General features: G+C 42.0%; 1 long non-coding RNA gene across 2 annotated transcripts in view; it reads right to left on the bottom strand.

Annotated features, from left to right (window-relative positions):
• Window positions 1–1,794: 1,794 nt before the first annotated feature.
• The window catches only part of LOC116623865, a 66,514-nt gene continuing 45,592 nt past the window's right edge, over window positions 1,795–22,716 (bottom strand). The window contains exons 3-4 of one of the 2 annotated variants that reach the window (XR_004297787.1): window positions 6,519–6,715; window positions 1,795–2,395 (exon numbers count right to left, since the gene is read on the bottom strand). This is a non-coding gene — a long non-coding RNA (uncharacterized LOC116623865). Of the gene's footprint in view, window positions 2,396–6,518; window positions 6,716–22,716 lie in introns of those variants that run through there. The other variant, XR_004297786.1, reaches the window with a different exon arrangement.

Raw genomic sequence — 22,716 nt, 5'->3', positions numbered from 1 at the left:
GAAAGGACTAACTGCCCAGCCGCAAAGAGTGCCGGCAGCCGTTAGGACCTTCAGAGTCCACCTCAGATTTTGAGCTGAGGGTCACACTGCTCTTGGGATGTCCACGGCTAATGACCGGGCAAGGTGGAAGGACTGGGGCATAACCTTTTCTGCCCAATGCGGGATCCTTGGAACATCTTTGCTGTGCAGCTCCCCAGTGAGCTGGCAGAGACTTTGTCAGGTCTGCAGGGCCGCCAACATGCCCTACCTCTTCTGCTTCACAGACCTTACTCCTCAATAAACCTTTCGGATCCTTTCCTCCTCAGCATCTGTTTCCCAGGGAACCCAACCTGTGACAATTTTCTGTTTCACTAATTTTTTGAGCTTTATTCTTTATTAATTCCGTTTATGTTTTCTTTTAGATAATTGTGCAGCTTTGCCACTGTGTTCTTAGTTGATTCGTTTCCATATTTTCCATTTTTTTCCCTTGGTTTTTTTTAAATCTTTTTTTATATATATTTTTTAATTTTTATTTATTTGACAGAGAGAGACAGCGAAAGCAGTAACACAAGCAGGGGGAATGGGAGAGGGAGAAGCAGGCTTCCTGCAGAGCAGGGAGCCCGATGTGGGGCTCGATCCCAGGACCCCAGGATCATGACCTGAGCCGAAGGCAGACGCTTAACGACTGAACCACCCAGGTGCCCTTTTTCTTTGTTAATACGAAAAGCATTTAAAGGGGGTATCACAGACTGGTGGACTCCAGTGCTTTCAGGGCAGTCATGTCCCTGCTAAGTCTCCATAGGCCCCACCTCCACTTTTATATCTAGCCACTTCGTACATCTCCATGACCTACCTAGACTTTTGTGATTCCTGATTTAAAGCTGTGAATTCTCTTCCTTTTTTTTAGAAAGTTCTTTTTTTTTTTTTTTTTAAGATTTCATTTATTTATTTATGTGAGAAAGAGCGAGAGTGAGAGAGTACAAGTAGGGGGAGCGGCAGAGGAAGCAGCAGAGGGAGCCTGATGCAGGGCTCCATCCCAGGACCCTGAGATCATGACCTGAGCCGAAGGCAGATACTCCAACCGACTGAGTCACCCAGGCGCCCCAGAACTGTAAATTTTCTTCTAAATAAAGTTTTAGGTGATCCCATAGAATTTGGTATATCCACATTTTGTTACTTCCTAAACTTTTTATGAGTTCTGTTTTTATTTTCTCTTTAATCTAGGATTAAATTGATGTTCTTCCATTTCTAACTAGTAAAGATATTTTGACCATCTTTTATTATTTATTTCTAATTTCACTGGATGACAATGAGAAAATGCAGCCTCTAAAATCTCCTCTCTTAGGGGTGCCTGGCTGGCTCAGTCGGTAGACCATGTGACTCTTGATCTCGGGGTTGTGAGGTCAAGCCCCATGTTGGGTGTAGAGCTTACTTAAAAAAAGAATTCTCGGGGCGCCTGGGTGGCTCAGTCGTTAAGCATCTGCCTTCGGCTCAGGTCATGATCCCAGGGTCCTGGGATCGAGCCCCGCATCGGGCTCCCTGCTCGGTGGGAAGCCTGCTTCTCCCTGTCCTACTCCCACTGCTTGTGTTCCCTCTCTCGCTGTGTCTCTCTCTGTCAAATAAATAAATAAAATCTTAAAAAAAGAAAATAGATGATTTTTTTAAAAGATTTTATTTATTTATTTATTTATTTATTTATTTAGCAAGCACGAGCAGGGGGGAGGGGCAGAAGAAGAAGGAGAGAGAGAATCCCAAGCCGACTCTTCGCTGAACGTGGAGCCCAACAGGGGGCTCAATCCCATGACCCTGAGATCATGACCTGAGCCAAAACCAAGAGTTAGTCGCTCAAAAGACTGAGCTATCCAGGTGCCTCCAAATCATCTATTTTCTAGCTTATTTCTTGTGTACTTGATCAGTTAAGTTTTGAAGGAGGTATATTATAATCTCCCATTATGGTTGTGGTTTTTATCAAAATCTTCTTGTGTTTCTAAGAGTTTTGTTTTAAATCTTAAGCTGCTGTAACAATTTAGTACATAAAGGTTTATGGCTCATCTCTTCATTAAAGATCGAACAATTTATGCCCCTTTTTGTATTGTTTATTGCTTTTAATCTTGAATTCCACCTTTAAAAAAAATAAAACTTAGCAACACACATTTATGATCTCACTGTTTCTACGGGTCAGGAATAGCATGGCCTAACTGAGTCATCTACTTAACAATCTCTCAGGATTTCCATCAAGGTGTCCACTCAGGGTCTCTCACAGGCTGCCATCAATTATCAGCTGGGGCTGCAGTCTTATCTCAAGGCTCAGCTGGGACAGGATCCATGTCCAAGTTCAGTCACATGGTTTTCGGCAGGATTCAGTTCCTCGCTGGCTGTTGGACTGAGGTCCTCAGTTTTTTTGCCAGATGGCTCTCTACATCAGAGTACAAGAACAGCCGGAGAGGGAACATAAGCAGAACAGAAGCCACAATTTTTCACAACCTAATTATGAAAGTGACATCCCATCATTTTTGCCATAGTCTGTGATAAGCAAGTCACGAGGACCAACACACACACAAGAAGAGGGAATTACACAGGGAGTGAATACCAGGAGGTGAGGATTACTTGGAGCCATTTTAGAAGCAGCCTGTCAAAGCCTGGTATAGGTTTGTCAGCCAGCAATCCTCTACTCCCAACATTCTATAGATGGTATTCCAGTGTTTTCCAGCTTTCTGTGTCATATATTAAAACTCTAGTCCTGGGGCACCTGGGTGGCTCAGTCAGTTAAGCATCTGCCTTCAGCTCAGGTCATGATCTCAGGGTCCTGGGATCGAGCCCCTGCATTAGACTCCCGGCTCAGTGGGTCTCTGCTTCTCCCTCTGCCCCCCACCTCCAACTCGGGCTCTCTCACTCACACTCTCACACTCTCTCTCTCTCTCAAATAAATAAATAAACTCTTTAAAAAAAAATAGCCTTATAAGAAAAAACCTCTAATCCTGGTTTATTCTCCTTTGTAAGAGTGTCAGTCAGAGTCCAACCAGAAAATAGAAACAGCTCTGAGTATTCAAAATTGAGGGAGGGGTGCCTGGGTGGCTCAGTCTATTAAGCATCTGACTCTTGGTTTCGGCTTAGGTCATGATTTCGGGGTCCTGGAATCAAGCCCCCCATGTCGGGCTCTGCGCTCAGCGGGGAGTCTCCTTTAGGATTCTCTCTCTCCCTCTCCCTTTGCCCCACTACCTGCTTGCACTCTCTCTGTGTGTCTCTCAAATAAATAAATCTTCAAAAAAATAAAAAATAAAATAAAATAGAGGGCTATACGGGGCACCTGGCGGCTCAGTTGGAAGAGCATGTGACTGTTGATCTTGGGGTCATGAGTTCGAGCCCCATGTTGGGTGTAGAGATCACTAAATGAATGAATGAATGAATAAATAAATAAATAAAATAGAGGGAATATAAAAATACAGGGAATGGATTACATAGATAATGGAAGAATTGATAAACCAAACAGGGGACAATAAGGGATAGCTCAGAGATTAAGAAAGGCAGGGAGCATCTACTGCCCCTAGGCTGGGGGGGTGTCAAAGGCAGGAAGTGGTTTTACTGGAGCCCAGGGGCCAGGGTTACTCAGTGGAAGCCTGTCTGGTAGGCGTGGGGGCTACAGAGGAGCTGTAATCACTACTAGCGATGCTATCTGAGGCAGAGAAGGAAGTGAGGAAATACTCTGGCTTCTCCGTATTCCCTGCCTCCAACCATTCACCAATGCCTCCTGTTGTCCAAATCAGCTGGAAACCAGAATGTGTTCTTTCTGCTTGGAAGCTTGCAAGATTTTTGTTCTGATTTTTTGAATTTCTAAAATCATACTTTCTAGTTCTACAGGGTCTTTTTTGTGCTCCGATTCCACATCCTTGGGCGTTCTCATTACTTCTTGTTATAGTTTATTATTTAACAAACATGTATATGACAGAACTGTTCTAAACATTTTACAAATATTAATTTGTTTAATTATTTAATAATTCCCTTCTGACTCTTCCTTTCTACATTCATGGGAGCCACCTGTCTAATTGTTCAAGTTAGTCTTCCTCCCTCTAGTTAATCATTTTCCTTAAATGGGTTATTTCTCTTTGCCTTCTTGTGATTTTGACTCCTTAGCAATTAGGGCAGGCAATTAGCGTCTCTTGAGCAGTGGTAAATGGTAGTGAATGGTAGAAGGTTAAGTAGTTTTTGCTTTTGTGGGTCAGAAATAAACTAGATGAAGAGCCATTATGCCTTTGTGAGGCACAGTGAGGAAGCCTCTCTGTCCCATGTCTCCCTGAATACAAGTGGAAATCTCTTCCAACCGTAGCAATTCAAACCAACAGATTCGTTTTCTTGGAGGTCCACCATGGTCAGCTGAATCAGGCCCCTGTAGGACCTCAGGAAAGCAGGTAGGCAGGACCAGGCTTCATAGAGCAGGCTGAACTTCCTCAGAGAACCACAAAATCACTGTCATTATCCCAGGTTTCCAACAGATATGCCCTGTCCTCTACCACTATCCCTTGACTCTCACCCCGATTTAAGGTGATCAAACAGTCTCAGCCAACCGAAGAAGTAACTCCGGAGCAAAGATCTCTTATTTGAAGTATCCCACATTGGGCAAAAATGGTCAGGCACTAGCAGCTGGAGGCTGCCCAAGAAGAGCATGACCTTGGCTTGAATCTGTTTTTCATCCCCACTAGAGGATCCTAAAAGAAATATGGCCTTAGATGCAGCTTCCAGGCTCCGTCACCTTGCCTACACTGGCTGTTGTGTTATTCTTAGGCAGAATTGAGTAGAAAGTATGCCATGGACATTTGTTCAAGCTGCCATCTTCCCAGAATTTGAGGATAAACCTTTTAACAACCACTTAAAAAAACTCAAAAAATATAGAGAATGGATTTTACTATGCTGTGTGTATCTGTTGCTCTCTTTATGTTTATCCTCCTTGAGATCCATTGAGCTTCATGAATGTGTACAATAAATTAACTCTCAATCAAATACTTTTCAGTTAGTTCATTTCAAACAACTTGTTTTATTTAACTTTCTTTATTTTAAAACTAATTAGTGCTTGATGAAATAAAACTCATACAGAAGCATATAAAGTAAAAAATAAAATTGTGCCCCACCCATAACTTCCCCTAAATCCCTAGTAATTACCATAAATAACAGTTTGATATGTATCTTTCCCAATTTTTTCCAATGTATATTTAGATCTATGGATATATAATTGATTTATTGAACTTTTTTTTAAAGATTTTATTTATTCATTCGAGACACAGAGATACAGAGAGAGAGAGAGCATGAGCAGGGGGAGAGGCAGAGGGAGAGGGAGAAGCAGGCTCCTCGCTGAGCCAGGAGCCGGACGTGGGGCTTGATTCCAGGACCCTGGGATCATGACCCGAGCTGAAGGCAGATGCTTAACCATCTGAGCCACTCAGGCGCCCCTGATTTATTGAACATTTTTAATTTGGTGGAGTGTAAATACAAAAAAGCTTTGTCTCAGGGCAAAGTGGCTCAGTTGGTTAAGCGTCTGCCTTTGGCTCACGTCATGATCCCAGGGTCCTGGGATGGAGCCCCAAGATGGGCTCCCTGCTCAGCAGGGAGTCTGCTTGTCCTTCTCCCTCTGCCTGCAGCTCCCCCTGCTTGTGTGCTCTCTCCCTCTGTCAGATAAATAAATAAAATCTTAAAAAAAAAAAGAAAAAAAAGCTTTGTCTCCAACCACTCCGCTCAAACAGTGTCTTCTCCCATCCCAGGTCAGGCCTGACCTCTACTGCTCTTTTATTCTCCTTCCCCTCGCTCAGCTGCTTCTGGGTCCCCTAGAGTAAGGGGCGGTGGGGGGTTAGAGAAAAGGAGCCAAGTGTTTTGTTTTCCTTTTTTTTTTAAAGATTTTATTTATTTGTCAGAGAGAGAGAGAGGGAAAAAGCAGGGGGAGAGGCAGAGGGAGAGGGAGAAGCAGGCTTCCTGCTGAGCAGGGAGCCCGACGTGGGGCTCCATCCCAGGACCCGGGGATCATGACCTGAGCCGAAGGCAGACACTTCACCGACTGAGCCACCCAGGCGTCCCCAAGTGTTTTGTTTCTGATGTTTCATTTTTGTTTTTATTTTTACTTATCTGGTCTCTTTTGTCGCTCTTTCCTGCCTAATATAGGCTGGCCTTGATGTCCTCAGCGTGGCAGGTATCCCTAATGCTTGCTTTTGGGGGAGGTAGAGGTTAGGAGGACACATAGATGGATTCTTCAGAGATGCCAAAAAAATCTCCACACTGCACAGTTCCCCAGTTTGAACACTGGGCTCTCTTGCTGATTTACTTGCAACCTTCCTTCAGTTTCTATCCCTGATAGTATACCTCATGGCCTCTTACTAACTGGGGATGCCTCACCTCAACAGGTTACCTGCTGAAAGCAGGATAACTTCACAACAGCTGGAGTCCAGCTTCATTCTGAGGCACCTACTTGTTTCTTGGGAAACTCAAGCATCCTCCCCATGCCGACCAATGGGAGAACAAGCCCCTCCCCCCTCCCAACTTGTGCCTTCTCTCCTTACCCTGCTGTGGTAGGTTATTTTATTCCACCTGCGGCATTCTCTGGGGGAGAAGTGGGAATCCTCTACGTTCACAGATGCCCCCAAATTCCAGGAGGCATGTGTCAAGTTCTCAAAAATTCTTTCACCACCCTCCATGCTAGTGGCGCTCCCGGGGCAGTCCTCTGTGGCAGGCGTGAAGGATCGTTGCTGGGCTCTCCCTTCAAGAAAGAATTTGCCATTTAGCTGCAAGGAGTGAACGTAGCTGAGAGCCTCCAGCTGCAGCACCTTCAGGATCCACTGCAGTGGGTTTTTTTTTTAAGATTTTATTTATTTATTTGTCAGAGAGAGAGAGAGCATGAGCGGGGGAACGGCAGAGGCAGAGGGAGAAGCAGACTCCCCGCTGAGCAGGGAGCCCGACGGGGGGCTCAATCCCAGGACCCTGGGACCATGACCTGAGCCGAAGGCAGACGCTTCACCGGCTGAGACACCCAGGCGCCCCCACTGCAGTGTTTTAACCAAGATTTACTTTCTGGGCATCCTCCAGCCAATGACTGACTGAGCATGGCAGGGGTACTAGGACCTGTCCATTTTCTGCCCAACATGGGATTCCTCTAACAGGCAATCTTTGCTCCGGAGCTCACCATTGGGTTGGCTGAAACTTTGTCAGATCTGCATGGTGGTCTCAGGTTCTTTCTGCCCAATCCTACTTTCTGCCCCCTTTAGAGATGTCATATCTGCATCACCATCTGCACGCTCTCCCTGCTCAGTTCTGTACCTCCCCCCCACCCAGCCATTTCTTTTCACAGGTATGAAATGTGTATCATCGTCTGAAGTTTTCCCTGTCCAATTCCTCTTCCCTCTCTTGACATCTCCCCGGAGTTTACCTACCCAATAAACTTCTGACCCTCTTAACTCACTCTCAGCCTCTGCTTCCCAGAAGACCCAGATTAACAGTGTCCAAATTTCTGCAGCTCAGCAGCCACCCTAGCATTGAGGAATTCTCTTGGATCCCCCACATTTGAAGAGGAAAACCACATCATTCATCACCTTAGTCTGTCAACCCCTGAATCTGATGTCTGGTTTGTGTGTCAATAAATTTGCCGCAAATTTCTGGTCTTCTCTTCGTATGGACTTAGTGATGTGGCAAGTATGATGGCTGAAGAACCAATTCTGTATTTTTGTGCATGCTGGAGGGGGTGCCTGGCAGGTCCTTGGTCCATTCTTTAGAAAGTGGACCTCACACTGGGAGGCTGGTGTGGGCCACGGACTGGTGGCTGATTCTGGACTGGGTGCCCTACACCAAGGGCAAGTCTAAGGATGAGTAAACTGACCCTCCTCAGACCCCTCTGGTGTCTGCTGGTGGGGCTGTCTCCTTCCATGTTAGCTCCTGCCATGCCTGAAACAGCCCATGCCCTCAAGATGCGCCTCAAGGAAACTGACAGCATGACTTAGGACTCTGTTTCTGAAAATAGCTTTCATGTTTGAATGTGCACAGCATTAAACCTTGCTCTGAAACCTGCAGAAGAAGAAGGAGGAGGAGGAGGAAATGGACCTCAGCTTTGAGCATTAGCAAAATTCCAAAACAGGACAATTCTCATTTGAATTTTACATGTGCACACGCATGCACACACACGTTATATGCACACAGATATGTTTATATATGTTGTTTATAATACTGAAATCATGCTGCTTATTTCTACACTTGCTTTTAAAAATCCACACAATACATAGACTGTCCAACACCAAGAATGAACCCTAATGTAAACTATGAACTTTGGGTGATAATGATGTGTCAACATAGGTTCATCAATTGTAAAAATCTACCACTGTGTTATAGGATGTCAATTGTTGAGGGGGGGGTTGTGCATGTGTGAGGACCTGGGGTATTTGAGAATGCTCTGTACTTTCTGCTCAATTTTGCTGTAAACCTGAAACTGCTCTAAAAATAAAGTTTATTAATTTAAAAAAAGTTCAAAATGTGACAGTAGCAACTTATCTAATTCTTTTGTTATGTAGAATTCTATTACATGGGTTACTATGATTTATTTAACCAGCCCCCTATATTTAAGGGTTTTTCATCAATTTTTCATCTTTATCATTAATTCCACAGTGATCAATACTATATATCCAGCTTTAAGTATTTCTACACAATAGATTCACCAAAATGTAGTGGCTAGGTCAAAGAGTCTGGACGTTTAAAATATTTATAGATATACAATGTTTATAGATATACAAAATGCTTTCCAACAATACTGACCCAGTGTATGATCCTACCACAGTGTTGAGTAGCTGTTTCTCTGCACACTTGCCAACACTGGAAATGCCAATATTTTGAATCTTTACCAATCTGATAGGTCAAATGAAATATTTTGATTTGTATTTCTTTGGTTATTAATGAGGCGGAGTATCTTTCATACATTTACTAACCATTTGGGTTTTTTTTTTTTTTTAAAGATTTTATTTATTTATTTGACAGAGAGAGAGAGACAGCGAGAGAGGGAACACAAGCAGGGGGAGTGGGAGAGGGAAAAGCAGGCTTCCCCGCGGAGCAAGGAGCCCGATGCAGGGCTCGATCCCAGGACCCCGGGATCATGACCTGAGCCGAAGGCAGACGCTTAACGACTGAGCCACCCAGGCGCCCCCATTTACTAACCATTTGTATATTCTCATATCCTTTGTCCATTTTTCTAATGTCTTGTTGGTCTTATTGATTTGTAAGAATTCTTTTTTGTATTAAGTAAAGTCTTGTCTGTCATATGTGTTGCAAATATATCTTCCCAATTTGTTTTTTTAAAGATTTTATTTTATTTTTTTAAGGATTTTATTTATTTATTTGAGAGAGAAAGTGAGAGAGAGAGAGCACGAGGGGGGAGGGTCAGAGGGAGAAGCAGACTCCCTGCTGAGCAGGGAGCCTGATGCAGGACTCAATCCTGGGACTCCCAGGATCATGACCTGAGCCAAAGGCAGTCGCTTAATCAACTGAGCCACCCAGGCGCCCCAATTTGTTGTTGTTGTTGTTGTTTTTAAGATTTATTTATTTATTTTAGAGAGAGAGCAAGCGAGCAGGGGGATGGGCAGAGGAAGAGAGAGAGAGAGGGAAAGAATCTCAAGCAGACTTCCCGCTGAGTGTGGAGCCTGACACGGGGCTCCACGCAAGGCTCGATACAATGACCCTAAGATCAGGACCTGAGTCAAAGCCAAGAGTAGGATACTTACCTGACTGCACCACCCACGCACCCCTGTTTTTTTAATCTTTATTTATGGTGTTTTATGCTTTGCAGGTTTTAAAGTTTTTTTTATGTCGTTGAATTTATGTCTTTTTGCTCTTAGAGCTTCTTGGTTTTGAGCCACGCTTACAAAAGCCTCACCCATTTTTTTTCATATACTATTTTTATGGTTCTATTATATCTTTGGTACATTTCAATGTATTTTTGGAGTAAGGAATGAGGTAGTACATCATCTTTATTTTTCCAGCTGGCTAGCTAGTTTTCCAGACACCTTTACTAGACAATGTTATCTTTTCTCTACTGATTTCAAAATGCTACCTTTACCAAAATCTAAATTGTTGTATGCACTTGGTTTATTTCCAAACTTTCTATTCTGCTTCTTTTTTTTTTTTTTAAGTAGGCTCCACGCTCAACTTGGGGCTTGAACTCATCACCCTGAGATGAAGAGTTGCATGTTCTACCACCATCCAGGCACCCCTGCTTCTTCTTATTTTAATTACCATATCATACTTTTAAAATTGTAACCTTACAATTGTTTTAGTATCTAGTAGAGCTAGATTTCCCTCTAATTTATTTTTTATACCTTCCCCAGACACTCTTGCATGTTTTTACTTAGACGAATCTTTTTTTTTCAAAGATTTTATTTATTTATTTGAGAGAGAGAGATAGCAAGAGAGAGCATGAGCAGGGGCTAGGGGGAGAAGCAGGCTCCCCACTGAGCAGGGAGCCTGATGTGGGGCTCAATCCCAGGATCATGACCTGAGCTGAAGGCGGACGCTTAACTGACTGAGCCACCCAGGAGACCCTACTTAGACGAATCTTGAAGATCATTTTTTCAACTATTCTAAAAGTACTATGGGGTTTTAAAATCAGGATTGCTATAGGGGCACCTGGCTGGCTCAGTTGGTAGAGTACGCAACTCTTGATCTCAGGGTTGTAAGTTCAAGCCCCATGTTGGGTGTAGAGATTACTTAAAAATAAAACCTCAAAAAAAGAAAATAAAATCAGAATTGCTATAAATTTATAAATCAATTTAGGAGTAATCAACACCTTCGCAAAATTCAATCTCTTGATGTCTCTCTGGAAAAAATTAGTTTCCCTAATATAGGTTTTACACAATTTCTTCATTAATATAGTAATTCATGGCACCTATAATGTGCAAGGCACTGTTTAAGATGTTAGACATAAAAAATAAAGTTCCTGTTTTGGTGGAGCTTACAATCTAGTGGGAGAAAAAGAACAGTATTTTAAAAAACAAATAAACATATAATATGACAATTGGTGACAAGTGCTATAAAGAAAATAAAGCTGGGGGCGCCTGGGTGGCTCAGTCAGTTAAGTGTCTGACTCTTGATTTTGGCTCAGGTCATGATCTCAGGGTCATGAGATCAAGCCCTGCATTAGGCTCCACGCTCAGCAGGGAGTCTGCTTGAGATTCTCTTTCTCTCTCTCCCTCTCTCCTCCCTCCTCCGTGTGTGTGTGTGTGTGTGTGTGTGTGTGCGTGCACGCACTCTCTCAAATAAATACATCTTTAAAAAAAGAAAAGAAAGCTGGGGCGCCTGGGTGGCTCAGTCATTAAGCGTCTGCCTTCAGCTCAGGTCATGATCCCAGGGTCCTGGGATCGAGCCCCACATCGGGCTCCATGCTCCGCAGGAAGCCTGCTTCTCCCTCTCTCACTCCCACTGCTTGTGTTCCCTCTCTCACTGTGTCTGTCTCTGTCAAATAAATAAATAAAATCTTTAAAAAAAAAAAAAAAAAAAGAAAGCTGGGTAAGAGGATAGAGAATAAAGGGAGAAAAATGCTATTTTATATAGAGTGGTCAGGGAAGGCCTTTCAGATAGGTGAAACTTGATCAGAAACTTAAAGGAGGTGAACAAACCAGCCATGTGAATATCAGGGCATTACAGGATGTAAGTACAAAGCCCTAAGGCTCAAGCATGATTGGTTTATTTGAGAAACAGCAAGGAAGCTGGTGTGCCTGAAGTGCAGGTGTTAAGATCTGAGTGGTAACTAGAAGCCAGCTTATGTAACTCCTTACGGGTCATGGAAGGACTTTGAATTTTATTCTGAGTGGGTTTAAAAGCCACTGGGAGGTTTTATTTTTTATTTTTTAAAAAGATTTATTTATTTTATATATATAGAGAGAGAGAGTGTGTGCATGGGGTGGAGGACAGAGGGAGAGGGAGAGAAGCAGACTCCCTGCTGAGTGTGGAGCCAGAGCCCAATGTGGGGCTTGATCCCACGACCCTGAGACCATGACCTGAGCCAAAATCAAGTCGGACACTCAAATGACCGAGCCACCCAGACACCCCATCACTAGGAGGTTTTAAAGAAAGAAGCGTCCTGTCTCATTTATTCTTTTAGATGATCACTGTCATTTCTATACGGAGAATAGGGGAATAAAAGTGGAAGCAGGGAGACCAGTTACATCCAGGAGAGAGATGGTGGTAGCTTGGGATAGGGTGGTAGTGGTGAGGGTTTTGTGTGGTCAGAACACAAAGAAGTAAGCTAGGGATCTCTTCTATCCACAGGCATTTGCCAATCTAGAGGTGCTCCTTAAGTGAGGGTAGCAGATGAGACAATGAGTTAGTGACCTGAAGCTACCAGAAAGGTAGGCCCTAGACCCTAGATAACTTCTCTCTCTCTCATTCTCTCTCTCTCTCTCTCTCTGTCACACACACACACACACACACACACACACACACACACACACACACAGGAAACAGTGGACAGGCAAGCAGTGCTTATGAGTGGGAATTGGGAACCAAAGAGATGGAGCTCAGTTGGAGGTGAGTACAAGCGAAAGGGGGACTCCTAGGGCCACACAGACCCTGTTCTGGAGACAGAACTCAGAGAACTGCACTCTGGAAATGGGGACACAAAAAATCCTCAAGCATTGCTTCCAGACTGCTAATGCCTTCAGGTGAGCCATCAGGTGACTGGTGGGAGATTTGGAAGAGGGGAGAAACCCACAGAGGTTAGCGAAGCATGCAGACATGCTTTTATCCTCAGGGTGTCTGCCTAGTTCCAAGAGGCATCTGAGAAGCTGAGTTGCTTCATGGAGCTAGGTGTACAAGAGTTGGAATCTGGGGTAAACTATTCCCGGCTTTGGGCTTGGAAACTAGAGGATTACACTCCAGGAGTAAGGATGACCCAGAATTAAATCAGTCTTCATTAAGTCTACATTTCCACTTTGTCATTTAAACAGCTCAGAAAACATCAAGGTTTAAGCTTGGATTAAGGTAATCCCATACTTAGTACCCCCAGGCACCTGGAGAGGAGCAAACAAATCTTTTCTAGGAAAAGAGAATATTGCAGACTTCAAATTATTTCTATAAATAATTTTCAAATATAACATCCAACACATGATTAAAGGTAACCAGATCCATAGTGAGAGACAACACACAATGAGCAAGAACCATCAGAAACCATAGACAATAGAAACAGACTCACTAGGATGCTAGATACTGAGAAAAGCCTTATTTAAACATTTCTGTAGGAAATAGAAATTAGAAAAGTGATAGTACAGTTTTGAAAATAAACTAACTAGGGGCACCTGGGTGGCTCAGCTGGTTAAGTGTCTGCCTTCAGCTCAGGTCATGGTCCCAGGGTCCTGAGATTGAGCCCCACATCGGGCTCCCTGCTTAGCGGGGAGCCTCCTTCTCCCTCTTCCTCTGCCGCTCTCCCAGCTTGTGCTCTCTCTTTCTGTCAAATAAATAAATAAAATCTTAAAAAAAAGAAAACAAACCAACTAGAAATTATAGAAGTGAAAATTATAACCAAAATTAAGATCTTGGTAGATAGGTTTCAGAGTAGATTAAACACAGCTAAAAACAGAATCAATTAACCAGAAGAGAAACTAAAGGAAATTGTTCAAATGAATCTATTTTTTCAACTGCAGACCCAGGAGCCAGAAGATAATAGAAAGAGATCTTTTTTTTTTTAAGATTTATTTATTTATTTGTTTGACAGAGAGAGAAAGAGCACAAGCAAGGGGGGGCAACAGGCAGAGAGAGAGGGAGAGGGAGAAGCAGGCTCCCCACTGAGCAGAGAGCCCGACATGGGGCTTGATCCCAGATCCCAGGACCCTGGGATCATGACCCCAGCCAAAGGCAGACACCCAACCGACTAAGTCATCCAGATGACAATGGAATATTATTCAGTGTTAAAAAATGAAATGAGCTATCAAGCCACAAAAAAGACATGGAAGAATCTTAAATGTATATTACTAAGTGAAAGAAACCAATCTGAAAAGGCTACATACTGTATGAATCCAACTACATATATGACATTCTGGAAAAGGCAAAACTATGGAGACAGTAAAAAGATCAGTGGTTGCCAGGAGCTTGGGGGAGGGATAGATGAATAGGTGGAACACAGAGGATTTTTTAGAGCAGTGAACTATTCTTTTTTTTTTAATTTTTAGTAATCTCTACACCCAACGTGGGGCTTGAACTCACGACCCCAAAATCAAGAGTTGGATGCATAACCGATTGAGCCAGCCAAGCACCCCTAGAGCAGTGAACTATTCTATATAACATATAATGGAGGATACATGTCATTACACATTTGTCAAAAACCATAGAATACACAACACAAAGAATGAACCCTAACATAAACTATGGCCTGCTACAACATGGATGAACCTTGAAGACATTATGCCAAGTGAAAGAAGCCAGTCACAAAGGACCACATATTATACAGTTCCATTTATATGAAATGTCAGACAGGAATTGTGAGGAAGAGGGGCACTGGGTGGCTCAGTTGGTTATGCATCCAGCTCTTGGTTTTGGCTCAGGTCATAATCTCAGGGTCATGGAATCGAGCCCCACATTGGGCTTCATGCTCGGCAGGGGGTCTGTTTGAGATTCTCTCTCTCCCTCTCCCTCTGCCCCTCCCCCCCAACTCGTGCACGCACTCTCTCTCTCTCTCTCAAATAAATAAATAAATAAAATATTTAAAGGAATTGTGAGGAAGAGAGGAGCTTCTTCAGGGTACCAGCAGTAGTAAAACATGATAACATCACTTAGAGTTCATACTCAGGAGAAAGTCACACCTTGACTAAGTAAATACTAAGAACAGGTTTGAGACCTGGTGGATCTGAACACTAAGAGTCAAAAGGAAGGTGCCTCAAAACTGCACTGAACAAGAGGCTTAAGAAAGAAGGCAGTAACTTGAAAGGGAGAAGTATCTATTGGAGAAGTATCTATTGGAGGAATAGCATCACAGAATCAGAAGTTCAAATGACCCTTCCCCCCAAAAGCACCATTTATTAAAGAAACTGTACTTCATCATGTCAACAGAAGAGGGTGCTCTTGAACCAATAAACCAAATAAGGCATCCAAACCTTTCCCCCATTGCATCAACTATTATTGCTGAACCAAGAACTCCTACAACAGTTTATAACGACTAGAAAAAGGAACCCAACATCCACACAAAGCTATTATAAGAAAAAAAATGAGTTAAATATATTAAACAAGCAATTACAGATGTGAAAGAATACTATGAATCAAAAATTCAAAAACTCAGAATAGAAACAAACAGGAAAATGTGAACTGGGTGCTGACTGAACTCAGGAAAAAAAATTGAAGAAAAAGACAAAATCATCTCAGAAGACCAAATTATGAAGTAAAAGGAGAATGGATATGATCAAATAATACAGGAAAGGAAAGAAAGAATGACAATGAAAAAGAGCCAGGAGAACCAAAACAAAATAAAGAGGTAAAGAGGAAACTGCTAGATATAACATATCTGAATCTCTTAAAAAGAAAAAGCAGATTGGGGCGCCTGGGTGGCTCAGCTGGTTAAGCAACTGCCTTCAGCTCAGGTTACGATCCTGGAGTCCCAGGATCAAGTCCCACATTGGGCTCCCTGCTTAGCGGGGAGTCTGCTTCTCCCTCTGACCTCTCCCCTCTCATGCTCTCTCTCTCTCTCTCAAATAAATAAATAAAATCTTTAAAAAAAAAAGAAAAGAAAAAGCAGATAATGAACAGAAGTAATATTTTTAAATTAAAATCTCAACAAAACTTTCTAGAGTAAAAGAACACCTGATTCTACATATTTAAAGAGTCCATTTTAGGGGCTCCTGGCTGGCTCAGTCCATGGAGCATGTGACTATTGATCTCGGGGTTGTAAGTTCGAGTCCCACATTGGGTGTACAGATTACTTAAAAAGAAAATTTTTTAAAAAATTAAAAATGAATAAAGAGTCCATTTTATAATTGGGAAAACTGACCATCAACTCTGAGACACAGTCTAATAAAACAGACATTAATGATAAAGAAAAAATCCTTTGGATCTACAGGCAAAAAGAACAAAAAACTGAAAACAAGTGACCTACAAAAAAGAAAATCCGGTGGCATCAAACCACTTGATAGGATTATACGAAGTAAGACAAGAGTGTAGAAACACTTTAAAGAAACTCAAGTAAAAAAATTGTGTGCCACAGATTTTAGTTTTAAACTTTCAAGAACTGAAGATATTTTGTATTCAAGAACTCTTTCTGAGGATTCTACCAGGGGTCAAGTTTCATCCAACTAAGAGAGGATTGGAAATTTTTGGCAAAAGAATAGATAATGAGAATTGAATAGGTTTAATTATAAATCTGAGACTAAAACAAATATGAGAATCAAGAGTTGAAGAATGCTCTCTGACAAAGTAGAAATACAACCCAAAAAGGAAGTGAAGGAGAAATGTAGAAGTAACTCAGTGATTGCCATATAGGCCATAGGTGGGAGTCAAAGGATATCATTTTTTTTTTAAGATTTATTGTTTTATTTGAGAGGGAGAGTAAGCACACAAGCCAGGGTGTGGGGGAGGTGGCAGACGGAGAGGGAGTGAAAGAATCTCAAGCGGGCTCCACGCCCAGCTGCATGAGAGGCTTGACTCAGGGCTCCATCTCAAGACCCTGAGATCATGACCTGAGCTGAAACCAAGAGTCAGACATTCAACCGACTGAGCCACCCAGGAGCCCCTCAAAGGATATCATTTTAAACTAGCAAACCAAATAGCAGAAACCTAGGTAGTGAGGAAAATGGGGACGAAGAGCTGAGATCCTTAGGAATTCCAGTATAGACCACCCCATCTATCCTAGTTGATGGCTTCACTGAAGCTTCCTTATGCTCTGACCCTTGAGGTAGCGCTTAAAGTATTTCAAGTATTCAACAAGCTCCGTGCTAGACAACCTCTCTCGCCCTTCTCTCCCGCCAGCCTAGGCCATTCATTACATAACACTTCTCAATTCTGTTTTGTAATCCTATGGTGACACTCCCTCTCTCTCACATTCTCAACCCACAAAAAAAGAACACTGTACCTGCCTGCTTTGCCAGTGGTCCCACTTCTAGCCAGAGACTCCAGCTTCCGCGGAGCCTGCCAAGGGGCTTCCAGAGCAGCTTTATTTATACAGATTTGCACAACCCATTTGTCTGTAGGCAGAAAAGTGCTGAAATTTAAAGTTTTTTAAAAATCCTAAGCTGTGATTTTATTTATTTGAGAGAGAGAGAACGAGCAGAGCGACAAGCAGACTTCCCACTGAGCAGGGAGCCCGATGCGGGACTTGATCCCAGAACCCTGGGATCATGACCTGAGCCGAAGGCAGACGCTTAACCCACTGAGCCACCCAGCCACCCCAGCTGTAACCGTTTTCTTTAGGCCATAGCCAGTTGCTTGCTAAGCAAGCCATAAAAGCAGACAGGAGGTAGATAGTTCAGGAAAAAAAATATGAAAGATAATGCTGGTTTTTTTGTTTGAGGTCAATGTTTCTTATCATATTAAGGCAATACCCATCTATTCCTGTTTCAGTAAGGTTTTATAAAATACAAGGAAATTCTCAGATGTCTTTTTGGGCATATATCAAGAGGATCATATGTTTTCTACCTTTTCCCTACTAATATAATAAATATTATAATATTAATATATTTCATTGTACTGAAGCACCTTTGCATTTCTAACATAAATTCCATGTGGTCATGGTTAATATGTGATGGCATTCTTTTGTTAGTATCTTATTAGAGGTTTTTTTTGTTTTTTTTTTAAATATTTTTATTATTTATTTGACAGAGAGAGACACAGCGAGAGAGGGAACACAAGCAGCGGGAGTGGGAGAGGGAGAAGCAGGCTTCCCGCAGAGCAGGGAGCCCGATGCGGGGCTCGATCCCAGGACCCTGGGATCATGACCTGAGCTGAAGGCAGACGCCCAACGACTGAGCCACTCAGGCACCCCTCTTATTAGAGTTTTTGCAGCAATATTTTAAGTGATATTTCATCAAATTTATTTTGAACAATCCCTTTTTCTTGACCGATTTTTTTCCTTCCAAATCATCTTCTTTCAAGAGCAGTGCTCATATGCATACCACAGCCCAGCAACCATATATGGTCCCTGTTCAGTCCAGGATTCCTTCACATACCATGTCTTAGCCCAACATAAAGGAGGCCTCATAGAGCCCACAGTCCTTAACCATAGTAGCCATTAAGGTGAGGGATGGCCCTCTGCCCAGTTCAGGACCCTTATGCAGACTTCCACTTCCATAATCGCTGAGCAATCTTCTAACACATACCAGACCAGTAGGATTTCTCCTGTCTATATCCATAGCACTGTTTAGCATAATAGGGCCTGCTTAAGATTCTCTCTCTCCCTCTGCCCCTCCCCTACCTTCTCGTCTCTCTCTCCCCCTCCCTCCCTCTCAAAAAAAAAAAAAAATTCTCTTTATCAGAAAATACCATAAGGTGAAAAGACAAGTCACAGAATGGAGTAGATATCTGCAAATAAATCCAGTAGAAAAAATGGCCGTTTTCCAAAATGAATAAAGAATTCCGACAAATTGGTAAGACAAAAGACAACATAATAGAAAAATAGGCTAGAGACCTGAGTAGTCACTCCATAAAACTGTAAATCCAATTAGATAATAAACATATGAAAATTTGGGGCACCTGGGTGGCTCAGTTGGTTAAGCGACTGCCTTCGGCTCAGGTCATGATCCTGGAGTCCCTGGATCGAGTCCCGCATCGGGCTCCCTGCTCAGAGGGGAGTCTGCTTCTCCCTCTGACACTCCCCCCCTCTCATGCTCTCTCTCTGTCTCATTCTTTCTCTCTCAAATAAATAAATAAAATCTTTAAAAAATATATGAAAATTTGCTTAACCTCATTAGTAATCAGAGAAATGCAAATTAAAACTACAATGTGATGCTATTGCATGCCCACCTGACTGGTGAAAACTAAAAGCCTGACACTAACAATGGCTGACAAGAACATGGAGCAATAATGAGACTGTAAATTGTTGCAACCACCTTTGAAAATTGTCTGATATTATTCACTAAATTTGAAAATATACATATTTCATGAATGAGCAGTTCCACACAGATATATATCTGGCAGAAATACCTTTCCATGTACCTTATAATATATAATATATATATGTATATGTTTAATAGAAGCTGTCCTTCAAAAGTAGAATGAATAAAACATGCCATGTTCATCTAATGGACTGCTATATAACAATGAAAACAAACTACAGATACAAACAAAAACTTACAGTGTGAAAAAAAAACTTAGGGTGTAGAGAGTAGAGTTGTCGGTTCTTGTTTGGTCACTTATGTGAGTGAGATTTGTATCATGGCTTACAGGGGCAGCAATAAAGTTAAGGTGCCTTTTTTTTTAAGATTTATTTATTCTAGAGAGACAGAGATCTGAGAAAGAGCACGAGAGAGCAAGCGGGGGGAGGGGCAGAGGGAGAGAATCTTTAAGCAGACTCCCCGCTGAGCACAGAGTCCTATCTGGGGCTCGATCCCACAACCCATGAGATCATGTCCTGTGCCAAATGATGCTTAATTGACTGAGCCACCCAGGCGCCCCAAGAGAATTTCTTAATTTTAACGCACTTAAAGTCATCAGTCTGTTCCTGGGCTCTCTGTTCCGCCCTACTGGCTGACTTATCTTTATTTGTGTTAATATCACAATGTATTAATCAATATAGCTTTACAATGAGTCTTGATATCTGCTACAGCAATTCCTCCCACCCTGTTCAACAGTGCCTTGGCTATCCTTGGCCCTGTAGATTTCCATGTGTGTTTTTGAATTAGCTTGTCAAATTCTACAAAGAAAACCTGCTGGGATTTTAGTTGTAATCTACAGATTACATTGCATCTATAGATCATTGCATTGAATCTATAGATCATTTTACATTTTTACAATTGTTGGTTCATTCCCTGGGTGAAATCTGAAACCACCTCCCCCCTCACAAACACAGTGAGCAGGAAGAGACCCAAGAAAGAGACAGAGCACTCCAGGTTGGTTGGGGGCAGTCTTCATAAGCAAGGGAGCTTCCATACATACAAAGCTTCTTTTGGGTGGTCACATTCTCTCAATGACCTCCTCTGACAACAATATTTAGTCTTCTACTCCATGAACACAGTGTATCTCTTCATTAGTTTAGGTCTTTTTCTTTTTAAAGATCCACCTACTTATTTTGGAGAGAGAGGGAGAGAGCAGGGAGAGAGAGAATCTCAAGCAGACTGCCTGCCAAGCACAGAGCCCCACTCAGGGCTAGATCCCACGACCCCGAGATCACCACTGGAGCCGAAATCAAGAGTCAGATGCCCAATTGACTGAGCTACCCAGGCGTCTCTGTTTAGGTCTTCTTTAATATTTAATAAGGTTTTATATTTTTATCCATAGAATATATAAACTTCTCCTATTATATTTGTTTCAAGGCTTTTCCAACATTTTATTGTGATGTTCAAAAATACAAAAAAGGTGAGAGAATATTACAGTGAACACCCATATACCCACCACCCTGATTTTTATGATTAACATTTCACTATACTTGCTTTGTCATGTATTATTCATCTCCCCAACTCTCCATCCATCCATTAATCCATGTCATTCTTGGTGTATTTCAAAGTAAATTGCAGACATCAGTGTAGAGGCTACTTTTAGGCAACAGGATTGAGGAATGGAAACTTAATCAAGGCAAAAGGGCCCACAGCAACCACCTAGCTGAATGCAGACAGGCTCATTAAGCCACCCACCTCAAAATAGCCATAAGCCTTAACTGACCAATTACAACCAGGCACAGTTCCTAAGATTACCAAAAAAGGGAAAATTCCATATGTCCCCATACTCCCTTACTCCGCCCTCTAACTGTGGCCCCTCACCAACGCCTTGTTGCAGACAGTCTCTGCTTTGCTGTCCTGCCCACCACTCCCTTGTGGTGTATTCAATAAACTTCTATCTCTTTTGTTCTGCCTTGGGTGAATTATTTCACTGCCTGCACCATCAGCCTCCACCCTATCAGGTTGCCCCACATTTAGTGCCCCCCCCCATCCAATCGGGAGACCGCACATTTCGTGGCCTTCATGATTGGTACACTTACTCCGAAATTCCTCAATATGATATTCCAAGGTTTTTACATGATGCTACTGGCATATTGCATCCTTTTCTTTTAATTTCCATTTTTCTATTTGTTGTCATCATATGGGAAAAAAATTAAATTTTATATATAGATCTTTTATCTAGCATCCTTGTTGAACAGTCCCATTAATTCTAATCATTGATCTGTATGTACTTTTAGAACATTTACATACATAGTCATGTCATGTGCAAATAATAAAAATTCTGGTTTATCCTCTCAAAACCTTATACCATTTTCCCCTTGCTACACTGCATAGGACTTCCACCACAAATGTTAAAAAGAAATGGTGATGATAGTGGGCATCTCTGTTATGTTCATGATCTCAAAGGAAAAGCTTTCAATTGTTCACCATTAAATATGATGATGGCTTTAAATTTTTTCAAGATCCTTATCAAATTAAGAACATTCTTGTCTAAAAAAAATTAAAAGAAAATTAAAAAAGAACATTCTCATCTTTTCTTATTTTGCTATTAGTTTTTAATATGAGTGGATATTGAATTCTTTTAAGAGATTTTATTTTTAAGTAATCTCTACACCTGATGTGGGGCTTGAACTTACAACCCCAAGATCAAAAGTTGCATGCTCCACCAACTTAGCCAGTCAGGCACCCCTGAATGGATATTGAATTTTTTATGTTTTTTCTGCATCTTCTGAGGTTACCACAAGATTTTCCCTTTTAATACGTTAATATGGAATAGCCAAAGCAATCCTGAAAAAGAAAGCAAAGCTATTGTCATCACAATTCTGGACTTCAAGCTCTATTACAAAGCTATAGTCATCAAGACAGTATGGTACTGGCACAAAAACAGACACATAGACCAATGGAACAGAATAGAGAGCCCAGAAATGGACCCTCAACTCTATGGTCAACTAATCTTCGACAAAGCAGGAAAGAATATCCAATGGAAAAAAGATAGTTTCTTCAACAAATGTTGTTGGGAAAACTGGACAGCAACATGCAGAATGAAACTGGACCACTTTCTTACACCATACACAAAAATAAATTTCAAATGGATGAAAGGCCTAAATGTGAGACAGGAATCCATCAAAATCCTAGAGGAGTGGGGCGCCTGGGTGGCTCAGTCGTTAAGCGTCTGCCTTCGGCTCAGGTCATGATCCCAGGGTCCTGGGATCGAGTCCCGCATCGGGCTTTCTGCTCGGCAGGAAGCCTGCTTCTCTCTCTCTCCCACTCCCCCTGCTTGTGTTCCTGCTCTCGCTGTCTCTCTGTCAAATAAATAAATAAAATCTTTAAAAAAAAAAAAAAAATCCTAGAGGAGAACACAGGCAGTAACCTCTTTGGCCTCAGCTGAACAACTTCTTACTAGACACTGGAGGCAAGGGAAACAAAAGCAAAAATGAACTATTGGGACTTCATCAAGATAAAAAGCTTCTGCACAGTGAAGGAAACAATCAACAAAACTAAAAGGCAGCCTGCAGAATGGGAGAAAATATTCGCAAATGACCTATCAGATAAAGGATTAGTATCCAAAATCTATAAAGAACTTATCAAACTCAACAGCCAAAAAACAAATAATCCAGTTAAGAAATGGGCAGAAGACATGAATAGAGGGACACCTGGGTGGCTC

The sequence above is a fragment of the Phoca vitulina genome, unplaced genomic scaffold, assembly GCF_004348235.1.
Source record: "Phoca vitulina isolate PV1807 unplaced genomic scaffold, GSC_HSeal_1.0 scaffold62, whole genome shotgun sequence".
Lineage (NCBI taxonomy): Eukaryota > Metazoa > Chordata > Mammalia > Carnivora > Phocidae > Phoca > Phoca vitulina.
The sequence above is the reverse complement of the archived record's forward strand: the minus strand, read 5'-3'. Positions and strand labels throughout refer to the sequence as shown.